At 38.8% G+C, this 15,293-nt stretch overlaps 1 long non-coding RNA gene across 1 annotated transcript in view; it reads left to right on the top strand.

Annotated features, from left to right (window-relative positions):
* Positions 1-15,293, top strand: part of LOC129046182 (uncharacterized) — a 479,920-nt gene that overhangs the window by 176,258 nt on the left and 288,369 nt on the right. The window lies entirely within an intron of this gene.

Below are 15,293 nucleotides of genomic sequence, written 5' to 3' on the forward strand. Positions count from 1 at the left end.
CACCTTGGGGATCTTGGATAGCTGGTTTCTCTTCCTGGAACTCTTTCCTACTGTCTTTCACTTCTCATTCATATCACTGTGGAAGAATCAAGCCTATGTCCATAATCTTTGCAATGTCATGCTGCTATTCCTCCAATCAAAGGGTGGTGTCTATATCTCCAATCCCTTGAATCTTGGCTGGTCAATAGCCAGCATCCTTTGTCAGATTTATCAGTGAGGCCATCTTGGATCTTTCAGTAGGGAACTTGGATTACCATTGTCATGTGAGCGATTCCAGGAGAGATCAGCAGAAGGACTGCTGGGATTGCCAACCCATAGAAAATAAATCAGTTATTTTAAGCCACAGAATTTTGGAATGGTTTCTTATGCAGCAATAGTTGACTGATAGAATCACTTTCTTCAACGGACGCATCTCTGAGCATCACTCCCTATCCACCAGCCTCTAACTTCCTGTGCCCTTTGTCTGCTATGATTTGGGCTTAGTTAGCTTTGTTTTGCTTCTCTACTGCCCCTATCAACAAGTCTTATACTATATAGTCATTGTAGGTTTGCTTCTCTGTGTCCTTGACTAAAATGGGAGGAGCAAATCTCTATGTTATTGATTGTTGTGTCCCTGACAACTGGTAGAATGCCTAACATAATAGAGTTTGAATTAATTTTGTGAAATTTATAAACAAATATTCTTGAATCGTGTTGTATTTTGTAACCTGATTTCATATTAAATAGTAGAGCACCAACATATTTCAGAGCAATCAGTAGTCTTCTGCAACATTATTTTTAATAGCACTAGGCTATACCTTTGTTAGGATGTATCATAATTCATTAAAATTTACATCCTATTTCTGACATGTAGGTTGTTATCAATTTTTCACTATTATAAAAAATACTGCCATGAGCATCTTATAAACAAATCTTTGCACATATCTTTTATTATTTCCTTATAATAAATTACTAAAAGTGAAATTGCCTTGTCAAAAGTTGTAATATATAAAATATCCTTAGCTTGTTCCTGATCATTACAAAAGAAGGAAAAAAATTAGGGTAGCAAAAAGAGAAGCAAAAGTTACCAGGATTATTAGTGATTTCATGAATTTATCCATATTTTCTTCCTTACCTAAAATGAACATGTGCTATTTAATGCATTTTTGGTAAAAAATATTAAAAAGTACAAAAAGGTATAAGGTGAAAAGTAATTCGTCTTCCCATGCCTGTCTTCCAGACTCCTGATTCTTTTCTCCAGGGCATTCACTGCTACAAATGCTACAAATGCTACAAATGCACGCCTGCATTTATATGCATATTCAGTGTGCCCCCTCCTTCTCTCTCCCTCTGACCCTCATTTCCTTCCTTCCTTCTTCACAAATAGAAGCACTTTATACACATTTTCTACACTTTTTTCCAGTTAATATATTTTGGGAGATTGTTTTGTATCAATATATAGAGAGCAGTTTCATTCTTTTTCCTTAATCAACCAAGCTTGATTTTAGTGTATCACCCCACATAATCTTGTATATATTCCTCATTTTGCTTCTTTTTAATGTTTTTAAAGAAGATAATATATACCCATGGTTTAACAATTTAAAGACCACAAAAAGTTGTTTAGTGAATAATCTGGCTCCTACTGTTTCCCAATCACCTCCTAAAGGTCAGCACTTACATTGGTTTCTTGTGTCTCCCTCCAAAATTTCTTTATGCAAGTGCAAGCAAACACTAATCAACTTATTTCTCCTTCATTCTTATGTAAAAGATAGTATGCTACATAAATCAGAGTCCCTGCAGGAAACAGAATTCCACTATGATAATTCACCTGAACAGATTTAATGAGACAAATTTTTACAGAGTTGAATGGTAGTGTTAAGGGAGCAGAAACTGGCACTAAACTGGAAGGGGCAAAGGGAACAGAGAGGTTTACCATAGCCAAGTAAGAGCTAGAGCCACGGAGGAGACTTCCCTTGCAGGCTGGAGTCACAGACAAGGCTAGATGCAGCTACCGCCAGAAGTTGGGTAGCAAGGTAGACAGGAAGTGGGGAAGAAACACCCTGGTTTCTCTCCCCTCACCCACCTATCTGTGACTCCCACCACCCAAACCCACCCGAAATGAGACAGCAAGGGGGCCCTTTTGATGCAGTTCCCAGGAATCAAGCTTCGAGGGCACAGAACAAGGCAGAGAAGCACGGACTATGAGTTACAGATCTGGTTAAGGATAAAAGAATAACCAGATGCACGCCTGATCCATTGGTTTGAAACTTGCCTCTTTCCATTTCTTATATCCTAAAGGTCTTTCCATATCAGGACGTGGGGCCCTTTCTCATTTCTTTCTTTCTTTTTTTAAAGATTTCATTTATTTATTTGACAGAAAGAGCGAGAGAGCACAAGCAGGGTGAGCAGCAGAGGGAGAGGGAGAAGCAGGCTCCCTGCGGAGCAGGAAGCCTGACGTGGGGCTCCATCCCAGGACCCTGGGATCATGACCTGAGCCGAAGGCAGACGCTCATTTCTTTTAACAGATGTAGTCTTCAGTTTTTAATAAATTTATCATAATTTAGTTAGGCTGTCCTCATAACAAACTTCAGTCTTTGTCAGCCTCTGGAATGGTGTATACCATTGTATACACACCATTTTGTATATGCCCAGCAATCTCCGAAGGATAGATTTTCAGACTATGATTGTGGTATAATTTGGGGAGATGTTGCCAGACTTCCTTTTGTAGTAATCGTACCACTTTGCACTGCAAGTAACAAAGGAGAAGCATGCTGTTCCTCCCCCGCCCCCAGCCTCACAGACAGCTGAATTTTGGAATATTTGTCAAAATGATAGAGGAATAATATAATCTCCAGATAATATATATATTTGCATTTCTCTTATTCTGAAGGAAATTCAGCTTTTTGTATGTTTAAGTGATGTTGAATTTCTCTCCCTCTGAACTATTTGCTCATATGATTTGTCCATTTTTCTAATGGATCAAAATTTTCTTTTTGATTTGAAAAGCTCTTCATCCATTAGGGACATTAGCCTGGGTGGTATTAGCTGAGGATGTTACCCCAGATGGTTGTTTTTTTCCTTTCACTTGCTTCTTTTTTAAAAAAATGTAGATTTGTTTTAGGTCTTTATTTTTAGCATCACATTTGTCAATATTTTAGGGCTTTTAGATTTGTAAATCATGGTTAAAGACCTCCTCTACTCCAAGGTTGTAAGTAAAATTGCCCCCAACTTTTTGCCAAGTGTGTTTTTAATGATTTAATTGATTACATTTCAATCTTTGATCCACCACAGCTTATCCTTTTATCCTCCTCTTCTGGCCTGATTCTATTCCCAAGGCAACTTAGTTGTCCCAGCACCCTATATTAAAAATCTATGTTAACTCCACTGATTTGAGATGCCACCTTAATGTTTACTAATTCCTTTATGTTTTGTATCTGTTTCTGGACCTTCTTATCTATATCACTGGTTTGTCCAGTCATATACCAGAGCCACACTGTTTTAATTATGGAGGCTTTACCACATGCTTTAGCATCACATGTTTGAGTATGTGGTAGTGATGTGGTTTTGGAATATTGGTGAGGTTCAGTGGGGTGGAGTCTGGAGCCGACGACCAAGAAAGAATTCTTGAGATGTTTTTGGTGCAAAATGGTGGTTTATTAAAGCACGGGGGACAGGACCCGTGCACTGGGGTTGTGAGGGGTGGTAATTATATACTATGGGGTTGGGGAGGTAAGGAAAAGGGAGGTTTCTAGAGAACTTTCATATGCTAAGGAGGACCTACAAGATACAGAGACCTTGCCATTGTCAAGTTAAGGTTGCTTTTCCCCTCTAGCAAGGCATTAACATTAAGATGGTTGGGAGATTCCTGGAAGAATGTCACACATGTCCCACCGAGGAGTGGGGGGTGGGGGGAGGTTGCAGGGTGTCAGCTTATGCTTTGTCTTCAGCCAGCCTTCTGCTCCCTCATCTGTAGGGCAGGTCTTACATTATTGTTTTTCTTTTTCCAGAATTTCTTTGGCTATCCTTGTTTGTTTATTTTTCCATGAGAATTTGATAATCAATCAACTTATAAAATGTCTACCTTTGGGCTTTTTCATCTGAATCTCATTTTGCTTGAAATTAATACCCTAAGTCCTGCTTCTTTCCTTTTACGTTTTCTTAAAATACCTTTTTCCATCCTTCCTTTTTTTATTTTTGACTCACATTATTTTGGGTGTGTCTGTGTGTATAGCAAAGAGTTGGGTTTTCTAATGTGATCTAATCTGAAAGTCTATTTTGTTTAAAAGATGAGGTGTGCTCATTTCATTTATTGATATGGCACATATATTCAGTATATTCTATGCGCTTATTTTTATATAATACAAAGGTCTTACACTGTAGTTTGTTTTAGTTGCTTTTGAGACTTATAATTTATCTGATATTTAGGATTTTTTTGTTCTAAGTATAAACAAATATTTGTTTATAAATATACCTTAATATAATGGCCTTAGTGTCTTCTGTTTTTTGTGGGATTTTTTCCTTTTGGTATTTTTTTGTTTTGAGAGCTAGAAAGAGAGAGAGCGAGAGCACAAGCACACAAGTGCATGTGGCATGGAGAGATGCAGAGGGAGAGAGAATTTTAAGCAGGTTCCACGTCTAACACAGAGCCCAGTGCAGGGCTGAATCTCATGACCCTGAGATCATGACCTGAGCCAAAATTAAGTCAGATGCTCAACTGACTGAGCCACCCAGGTGCATTTCCTTCTCTGTTCTTCCTTTTTTTTTTTTAATGGATTCATTTAGTTCCGTACTATGAGCAATAATTTAACTGGTTTACAAAGTTTTTCTTTGGCCACACTCCCTCTCCTGTATCACCCAATTTTAGTCAAGTTGAGTATTTAGCTTCATATTTTGAAATATGCATTTTCTTCCATTATTGATGTCTTACCTTTGAATGACACACTTTGACTCTCATTATGTGGAGATGAGGCAAGCAGTAAGCTTATTTTACCTCTCCTCTATCCCCTTTCTTTTATTTCTTTTTTATAAGTTATATCATTCCTACATTGTCAGGTCACTTTATGACCTCTTTTCCCACCTTTGTTTTTGTCTTAGTTTTATATTTTAATATATTCAGTTTCACTACAAGCCTCTTGCCAAAGATTTGCCCACCATTTTGGTTGGCTGGGGTTTTCTCTCTAGTGGTAATTTTCTCAAGAAGGGCTCGTGTAAACAGTAGTCCCTGATTTATTACATGTTCAAAACTGTCGGAAGCCTTTATGCTTCATGAACTAGAAGCTGAAGATAAAATCTGTGTCTCCTACTTTCAAGGATATAAAATCCTTGGCTGTATATAAAATCCTTGGCTGTATATCAATTCCTTCACTCATGCTTTCTTTCCTCAAGTATTTTGTAGGTTTTCTTCCCTTGACTTGTGGTGTTGAATTTGCTGGGTAGAAGCTTGATGCCAGCTTAATTTTCCTTTTCTTATATATGTAGCTTGAAAGTTTTGCCTGGCTCCCCAAAGAGTTCTTTTTTGTAGTTAAGTCCTTTATTATGATAGTATCTTTACCGGCATATTTTTTCATGTTGACTGACCTGAATAAATTTTCACAGATGCATAGTACATACTTTGAATTTATAGATTAAGTCTTCTTTTATTCCAGGAAATTTTTTTTGTACCTTAAAACTTGTGTTCTGTTGCATAGTTATTTTTTGTCTTTCAGGTACTCCAAATATGCCTATGTTAGAATACTATTTCTTGCCTACTATGTGTTATTTTCTATTTAATCATTTTCCTTTAAAATTTTTGTTTCATTTTGTTTATTTTTCAATTTCCATCTTGTACGAATCTTAATGAGCTCCCCACAGCATTCCTTTTCCCTGTTCACATTCCAGTTTTGTCTTTACATCTGGAATGATTTCCCTTTTTTTTCCTTATGTATTTTATTTTTTTTTTCCTGATGTCTGTTTATTCCTATTTTGTTTCCTCCTGATATCTGGCTGTCACCTCTTCTTGTTGATCTTTCTTCGTAGCTGTAATTGCTTTATGATGTGTTTTAAAAATTTATGGTATAATATTTTGTCACCATTTTGTTCTATTTCATGACAACATTTCCTCCCCTTGGTGAGCTCCCATCACCAAGAGGACAATTTTGATGCTCATTTATACTTACTTTTCTTTCTGCATGGGTTCTATGTGAATGTGGGTTTTTTTTACCCATAGCTAAATGAGTTGAAATTTCTTGGACAAATATGGTGGTAGTAGAGGGAGGATCCAGGGAGGGTTGACTTTCTGGTTTTTAAATGATAAGATCTCTCTTCTGTCGCTCTCATGAGAGATGATTTCTTTTATATACGATACCTCTATTAGGCATGTCTTCTTGGTCACTCCAAACCTAACTTTGTTCAGGAGGATTTTTACTACCAGTCCATTCCATTGCAATCTTTTACTGGCCCCTGCTGCCAAGGGACACAGATTTGGCATTCCAAGGTGATTCCTTCACTTTTGAAGGTATGATCGCGTGGGTGTTGTCTGGGAAGCTCCCATTCTTTTCTTCTGCTGCCTGTGTGTTCGTTAGTGATTTCTGCAGCTGATCATGCTAGATCCCCTGCTCTCTGTTTACTGTGACTTTTCTGTTGTTTCCTCTGAGGCTCTCTGCAGGGCAAAATCTCAGCTGCTTTTGGCAGCACTTACTTTAATTTAGAGTCTGGGATTTTCTCGCTTACTTGTTCCACCGAAAATGATGATTATTTCCATTTTCCCTCTTCCTCTGAATGGTTTTTGGGAGTCAAATGGGAAAATTTAGAACCAAGTAGTCCCTACTGGTGGATTGAACTCTTTAAAAAACATCTCAGCAAATTTGGCATTTGCAAAGGTGGTATCATAATGCAGAAACACAAGCAGATGAATAGAAAGACCATTATAATGTAACACTGTTAACATATATAGTCATGGTGGCAATTCCAGAAACATAATTAAGCAAGCAGTTATATATGTAAAATCATATAATTCTGCTTTGAATGGATAGGAGGAATGAATAGAAGCTGGTTTTCCTTGATTCCAAAGACTTCTTGCTGATTTCATGAGGAAAGTTAATTTGTGTATATCCAGAAGAGTAGAGATTCTATAAGAGAAAGCTGTGGTTTATTGTTTAATTTCTTTTTTTAAAGATTTATTTATTTATTGGGGGGGGGCTCATGAGTTGGGGTATGGGCAGAGGGAGAGGATCTCAAGCAGGGATCGATTTCATGACCCATGAGATCATGACCTGAGCCGAAATCAAAAGTGGATGCTTAACCAACTAAGCCACCCAGGTGCCCCTATTGTTTAATTTCAGTGTCAAAGGGTAGTAGTCCAAGAGGTATGTCATGCTGAAGTCAGGTTTCTGTTGAAAGGAGCAGGGTCTCTATTCAACCATTCCAGATTTCTGCCTACCTTCTCACAGAAATTCAACTAGACAAGTTAGAGAGGTCCATGAGTTGCTCTTTTACCCTTTCCTTTTAAAATTTATAAATACAGCACCAAAATGAATGATCATAAATGTTAGAAAAGTATCCCTCTCCAATCATTTAACCCATACAATCTGCTATCAGTTTAGGAATCTAGAAACTCAAATGTTTGGCATCACTGTTATAGAAACTTGCTTATCTCTGTAGCAGAGGTGGTTTTACATGAAGCCAATGAAGCTTAATCTTTAGAGACCCTCACTGTTGTGGACTATTTCAAGGCCCAAGGAAGAGACCTAGCAATGTGTATACATGGTTGTATGGCTTTGCAAAGTTTGCAAAAGTAAGATATTTTAGCTTCAATGTGTTAAGACCAATTTTCTTTCCAGTCCAGCTTCCCTTTTATTATACTTACCCTCATTATCAAGTGGCTCTGGTTGGTCACAGGCATTTTGTGATTAGGTTACAAGGAAGTTGTCCTGGTAATACACTCAGTTTGGACTTACTGGGATATATGTATGTAGTTTGCCAAGAATTCCATGTATCCAGTTAAATTACTGCTGTCCTAGTGAAAGAATGTCTTCTAGTAATATTCTTACCAACCCTCTCCCACTAAGCCAATTCAACCAGTGTTACGGCAAAAAAGTGAAAGACCAGAGGTCATATCATGATATGAATGGAAATGCATAGATAGTAGATGACAAAGAAAGCTTGAAATATGTGAAGCCAGAAGTCATATGATGTGTGAAATTATTATAAATGGAGGATTCTCATCAACACCGAGGTTCTCATCAACACCTTGTCCATTCAGAAGTTCTTTCTGCCAGAAATATTTGATAATACAGTGTATACAATTACACACCCCCAGTTCCCAGGGTGGTTACTCATATCAGAGAAACTTTCTTAAAATTTGTGAAGTCTTTTTCTAGTGCATGGGATGGGCTTCATCCAGCACTGCAATTTAGGCAGGGAGATTCAATCCCAGACCTGGTTGTGTGTGGGTCCTGGTCACTAGAAACATCTACTTGAACATTTTGTGAATCTCCCTTTTGTGTCTAGGACTGACCAGGGCTGGCAGTACCATCAAAGTTGGTGCTGGACCTGTACCTAAACCTATGTGGCCCTTGGTCTTCATCTTTCCTTTCTAGGATGTGCCCTCCTCCTCTAGACTATGGCCCAATGGGATTGTCTCAGGGCTCTGTGATGAGTTCCAGTTCTAGGAGGGCAGTTTGGCAGCAAGATGATTGTTACTGGACAGTGCAGAATTTCTTTCACGGAATCTTGTGAGACTGGACTACCAGGATAGTGATGATATGCTGATTTTGGATGATTCTCACTCACACTGGGTACAGATGAGTTCAGAGTTCTGGTGTACCAATGGTCCACCAATAATCCCTGGGTTTAAGCCATGTGTGCATATATGTGCACGCGCACACGTGCCCATGTATGGGCAGCAACCATCCTTTATCCCGTGAGGTCCCTAGCACTGGCACTCAGGACAGTTACTCACCCTCTCTGCCAATTACTTGCCAATGTCAAGTAGTCCTCTGGGCCTGGCTGCCCCTATCTTCTTCGTGGGGTTTCCATACCATTGTTCTTCACTACCAACAGGCCCTTCAGACAAATGTCTTCTCAGAGTGGCCTAGATCAATGTGGTGACATTGAGCTTTCCTGGCTTGATCTTATGCTGTGCTGCACAAGGAATAGACATGCCTATGTGAATAGGACCATTCTTCTCCTTCCATTCATGGGTCCAGTGGTGATATCTGGAAGGCAGAGATGCAATTAACTCAAAAGAGATGACATTGTACGAATGAAGTGATTATGACTGGTTGATATGATATGGTTGGAAGTTGTGTTGTTCTATATTCACACTATAAAATTTTGAACTGTAAGTTCACTGTAACTAGACAATGAATTATTCACATCTCCTACATATTTTGGATAAACTTGAATTTATGTCCGTCATCAACTAGCACAGTAATAACCTGAGAGAGAATTATGCAAAGCCAGTATTCAATAGATAACGCAGCACCACGAGAAATGATGTAAGCAGCATTAAATAAAAGTTATTATGGGACTGCTTGGGCAAGATCAATGTTGTTTCCATACAAATAGTTTCCAAAGAGCCATGGAATTTTGAGTAATAACATTTTTTACCTCTTTAATTGAGGTGAGAGAGAGAAATTAGCCAAGAATGGCATGCCGGACCAAAACCACAAAGGAATAGTTCCTGGACTGAAGAAGGGAAGGTGCCTAGACATTATAAAGGATCTTTGCATTAACCAATTGGGCCCTAAACAAATATGCATGTAACTCTTCTCTACCCATGATTCTAAATCTCCATCAAGATATCACTGTATATCAAGAAAGCTCACAACTTTTCAATATACTTTTAAATCAAATTGTTTATTTACATAGGGATATCACAAAAATATATATATAATTGCCTGTGGGATCAAATACCCTAAGCGTGGCTCCGGTGGGCCAGTACATAAGACTTAGAAGACCTGGTTTCTGTTTATAGGTAGCTCTGTATCAGGCTACACATACATAATCCAAACATCTCCCTCAGGGAAGCCTTCCCTTTTTTGATGAAACATTAGCTTACTTGATAATTAGCTTCTTAATTTCATTCTAGGATACAATCAGAAACTTATAAAATGGTATGAATTATAATCCTGTCCTCTAATTGCCTCTAACTGCTGTTTTTGTATTTATGAGTTCATACTGTTTCACATACTGTTGCACTTGCTTATTTATAAATGATTTCATACATATTTACTTGCTCTCCCTAAGTGATACAAAGTGATAGTCTTAAATCCTTAAGATTATGTTTTAAGTCTTTGTTTCTCAGTATGAACACAAGCAGATGCTTAGCAAATACTCTGAGAAGTTTATAATGGTCAGATTAAGAACATAAGTAATAAATTGATGTAAAGAATGATAATGCATGTGGATATGTTTTCAGCTGTTAGAATAATTCTTTTTTTTTTTTTTAAAGATTTTATTTATTTATTTGACAGAGAGATAGACAGAAGAGCACAAGCAGAGGGAGTGGCAGAGGGAGAGGGAGAAGCAGGCTCTGCACTGAGCAGGGAACCCGATGCGGGACTCGATCCCAGGACCCTGAGATCATGACCTGAGCCGAAGGCAGACGCTTAACCATCTGAGCCACCCAGGCGCCCCCCCCCCCTTTTTTTTTTTTTAAGTAATCTCTATGCCAGGTGTGAGGCTCGAACTCACGACCACTGAGATCAGGCATTGCATTCTCTACTGACTGAGCCAGCCGGGCGCCGCAGCTGTTCAAATAATTCTAATTGAACACAAAGTGTAAGTTCAGTTCCAGTTGGTTCAGTTAGAATGTGCTATTGGAAAATGTTGGTATAAAGTGGGTCCTTATATATTGATAACTAGTGGAAAAGAAGGTAAGTCTCCTTCCATTAAAAGGTATTAATTTTATCCTCTGCTGCTACTGACTTTGAAAGTCTTGATAGGAGGTAGAAAGATCCTCACCCCCTCGAGTTCAGAGAAACCATCATCGCTTATCATGCAGCTGATTTCTATTCTGATGCAATCAATCTAGGTAGTGTCAGGTGTCACTGACAAGAGCATTCGTGACTCAGTCACCTGGAGGCATTCAAACGGTTGGTGCAATGACTTGGATTGGAAAATAAAAGAAAGAAAAGTCCTCTCGTCCTAACTTTCTTACAACTTGAGTGGCCTCTCGGGGCTGTGACTCAGAGACCCAGACAGGGAGGTTCTTTTATCTGAAGATGGTGTCACAGACCCACTGATCAGGAGTGGGCAGGAGTGACCCTTGTCTGTTTTATTAGCACCAGCATGGTAGACTTGGCCCTATGGGGCTAGTTGTTTGTTCATTGTCTACCTCCCCTTTCCCCACTCCCCTTGTCCCTGACTCACTGGACTGAATTTCACAAGAGGATGGCATGGCATCTGTCTCCTTCAGTGACCTTTCCACTGCACCTAGGACATGGATGAGTCACTGGAAGTAAAGAAGATCCGTTTCTAACGGTTTCCTAGCTTCACATGGTAACAGAAGATTGTGCGAAAGAACACGTGGGATGAAAGTACATAATGTCCCTTTTCCTTTATTGTCTATTCTTGTTTTACAATTCCTTGAGTATTGCCCCTCAATATTTTATCTGCTGCATCTTATCTCTGTGCTGGCTCTGAAGTTCTTTTAGCATGGTCCTGCTGCCTTCCAAATCACGCCTTGTCTAGATTTGTTATCATTCTTTAGGCACACAAACCATCATCCAGAGCGAGAGGGGAAAATCAGAGTGACAAACATAGGTAGCTCAGGATTTAGTTTGGCATTCTCGCTGTCCCCATTACTTAGGTTCCCTATCTCTGTACATTTGTGCCTATGACAGAGGTATTAAAACCTTACCTTGGCATCCGTAACCTCATTCGAAATCCCAAAAACGCTCCCTCATAGAATGAAGGGATACATGCATTGAGTAGAGTATATTATTTCTTTTGATACCCCTTTGGCTTCACATTTCCTTGGTATTCTATCAAGAATCATTGTTGTGTGAAATGGCATTTGCAGAGACTTCTGTACTTGAAAGACTGTGTATCTGACACATTTTGAACAATTACTGATGTTTCTCTTCACTGGGCTGTGCTGAAGAAGCTTCTGGACAGAGCACATCCTGTAATTAGGTAAATTTGAGTGGATTTGTCTGAAAGTGGCCTAATAAATGACAGTCTACTTGTCATGGTGAAATCTCCTTTAAGCAAGGGGAGGTAGAGGCTTGTATTTACTTGTCCCATTAATCATAAATGGTATGGATATGCTTAATTTGACCTTTAAACAGACATAGCTCAGGCTCAGCTGTCTTTCTCTATATAACTATTTGGCAAACTTTCCCCCTCTCTTAGCCAGTGCTAAGGAATCCTGATTTCCTAACAGCCTCAATCTTTAAACAATGGTGAAATTTTAGGGTGTCAAAGATATGTAACATTTAACGAGCACCAGTCATGCGGAAGAAACAAGGTCAGTCAGAGCTGTAATTTTCCTAGAACCTTGTTCCTAACTCCAGGCTGGTCATTTCCCAGGCAGATTTGGCCACTGTGTGCATGCTGTGATTTCAGTCTTCTCAGGAGGGCCCGACTTAGCTCTCCTGCAGCAAGACCCTCCTTCTTGCTGGCTGCCAAATGAAATTTCATTTCAGCTGTTGACACAAGTATCCCTGGGGAGAATCATGCAAAGATATTCTCAAATTTTGCTCTCTGAGCAAAGGGTCAGAGAGCAGATTTCAGGAGGTGTAGGAGAAGAAGAGTATGGGGGGGTCATGTGAGAAACAAAATTTGGGTTTCCAAAGTAGTTAAAATGAGGCAGAAATGTCACATGTGGAATTTAAGAAACAAAACTGATGAACATAGGGGAAAGGAAGGATAAATAAAATAAAACGAAATCAGAGAGGGAGATAAACCATGAGAGACTCTTCATTCTAGGAAACAAACTGAGGGTTGCTGTCGGGGGGTGGGTGGGGAGATGGGGTAACTGGTGATGGGCATTCAGGAGGGCACTTGATGGAATGAACACTAGGTGTTATATGCAACTGATGAATCACTAAGCTCTACCCCTGAAACTAATAATACACTATATGTTAATTAGTTGATTTAAAAAAAATAAAATAAAAATAAATTAAAAAAATAAAATGTGGCAGAAATGGAATTATGGGGACAATTTCTGCTTGAGCCAGCCCTAGCAAACACAAAGTGGAATCTAGAATTTCTGTGTGCCTCCATGGGACAGTGATGACTAAGCTGTTAGTCACAGAATGTGACACCAGGTCAAGAGTATCTTCTGGACCCTCACCATTGTTTCACACGGTATAGGTAGAATGAATAGGCATGAGACCAAGTCAGAGGCGATCTTGGTGAACATGATGTTCTGAGTGCACTGATAGCATGCTTTTGTCTCTTTTGGTTTACCGAATATTGAATGCACTGTAACATTTAGGTCAAGCAATTCTGTCTAGATATCTACTCATAATGATATCTGGAGGGTTGACTTATGCTACTGTGTGGGGTGCATTCTTCTCCTTTATGTATAACATCCTTTGCAATGTTCGTATTGGAGCAATGTTTTATCCTTTTCACTATTTGGAGACGAGAGTGCCTTTTTAATTGGCATCCTAGGAAAAATAACTACTACACTGAGCAGAATGAACGAGGCAGCAACACTTCTTGTGATATTAAACATCTCCCTGTAAGAGTAGTTCAGAGTGTTACCCATTAATCATTTGCTATCCAGGATCAGGCAGAGCTTTTTAAGCACAGACTATCTCTGTGATTTGGGCAATAAAGAAGAATAAGAAAGTTATCATATGAATTTCTAGCTAATGTTGATGGACTATCTACAGATGTCAGAAGTAGGGCTCTCATGATCCCAAAAGGATCATGACAATTTGCAACATCTGCTTTATGATACCTGGAACAATGGGTTAAAATCTGCTTGCATACAATATATTTTTTTGAATCTTAAATAAATAACCAGATTATCCCCACCATTTTCAGTCCTTTTATTAATCACAAATAAAAAGTGCTTAAAAGGCGCAATCAGCTGTATTTGTTGGAACCTAGCAATATCTTATGATGTATGTCTTGGATCGTGGAGGGACTTTTCCCTAATTCTTTATTGGATTAGTCCTTCAAGAAGTAGCTGTAATTGATCAATTTTTCTAAGATCATCATTTAACTGCCTCACTGACATAAAGGGGGCTGGAATAACTCCTAGCATAATGTGAAGGAGGTGGAAGGAGAATGTAGAATATTCCTTTTTCTGAGCTACTGTAGGGAAGAACCACGCTGTTTCTTTATTAAGACAGTTTTGCAGAGATAATTGAGGTTGGTCAGCATACCAGAGCAAAAAGAGATTCCCACAATCTTAAGAATGGGCTTTCAAAGTCACTACTATGAATTCTTGAGGGAAGTTGATAATGAAGGACTGACAGCTTTATGAAGAATTATCTGAGTCTCTTGCCACTGGACGAGTCTAGATATTATTTTATCCTATTGATGTCATTATTGCTTTCCTAATTTAATATTTGTGTCCTGGGGAGACAAAGCAGTATGCAAATCAGTGCTGCTTTAACTGGCCTTTGAATTTCTTGAAGACAAGTTATTTTTTTTTTTCTTGTTCACTTTTGTAACTTTACCATATAGCTCAGTGTCTGGAGCACTGTTATGCTTAGTAAACGGTTGTCAAAGGAATTAATGTTAGAAAGACGTTATGGTTTAGTTATGGAGCCAGTCAATGTACATAAGCCCGTAAATTAACAATACAAAGATCATGGGCAAATGCCCAGTGAGATTCATAGAATGAGAAGTTTCAGAGGAGAGAAAGGTTTGGGAGGCTTAAAAAGGAATTCATGAAGGAAGCATAACTTGAGCTGAGCCTTGAATGTAGTTAGAATTTAAAGTAGCACTGGGTGGAACAGACTTGCTGTGACCCTGTTCCTACTTCTGCAGTACTCTTTTCTTGGGGGCAGTATTGATCAGAATGAAGATCCAAGAGGGAAATTTACAGTTTTGGAAGAGGCAATGGTAGCAAGGAATAGCAATAGTGAGGTCAGTAAATCCAGGGAAACATATACAAGTCACTAATACATTTTTGGAGAGACAGACAAGAGAGAGAAATTAGCATTCTTTTGACTTTTAAGTGATGGCAGCCAAAAACATAGTTGAATTTGAGCTAAGTTAGGATTTTAATAAAGGTTGAATTGTGTATATTCCCACCCAGGTTGCCGTGGCAGGAGGGTTCCTAAGCTTATGATAATGACAGTTTAATGGGGGAAAAATTGTACATGCTAATTAAATATATTGTCATTAGAGACAGAGCAATATGTGGT

This window comes from Mirounga angustirostris, unplaced genomic scaffold (genome assembly GCF_029215605.1).
Source record: "Mirounga angustirostris isolate CCGP_5_RB_7025 unplaced genomic scaffold, mMirAng1.0.hap1 SCAF_14, whole genome shotgun sequence".
NCBI lineage: Eukaryota > Metazoa > Chordata > Mammalia > Carnivora > Phocidae > Mirounga > Mirounga angustirostris.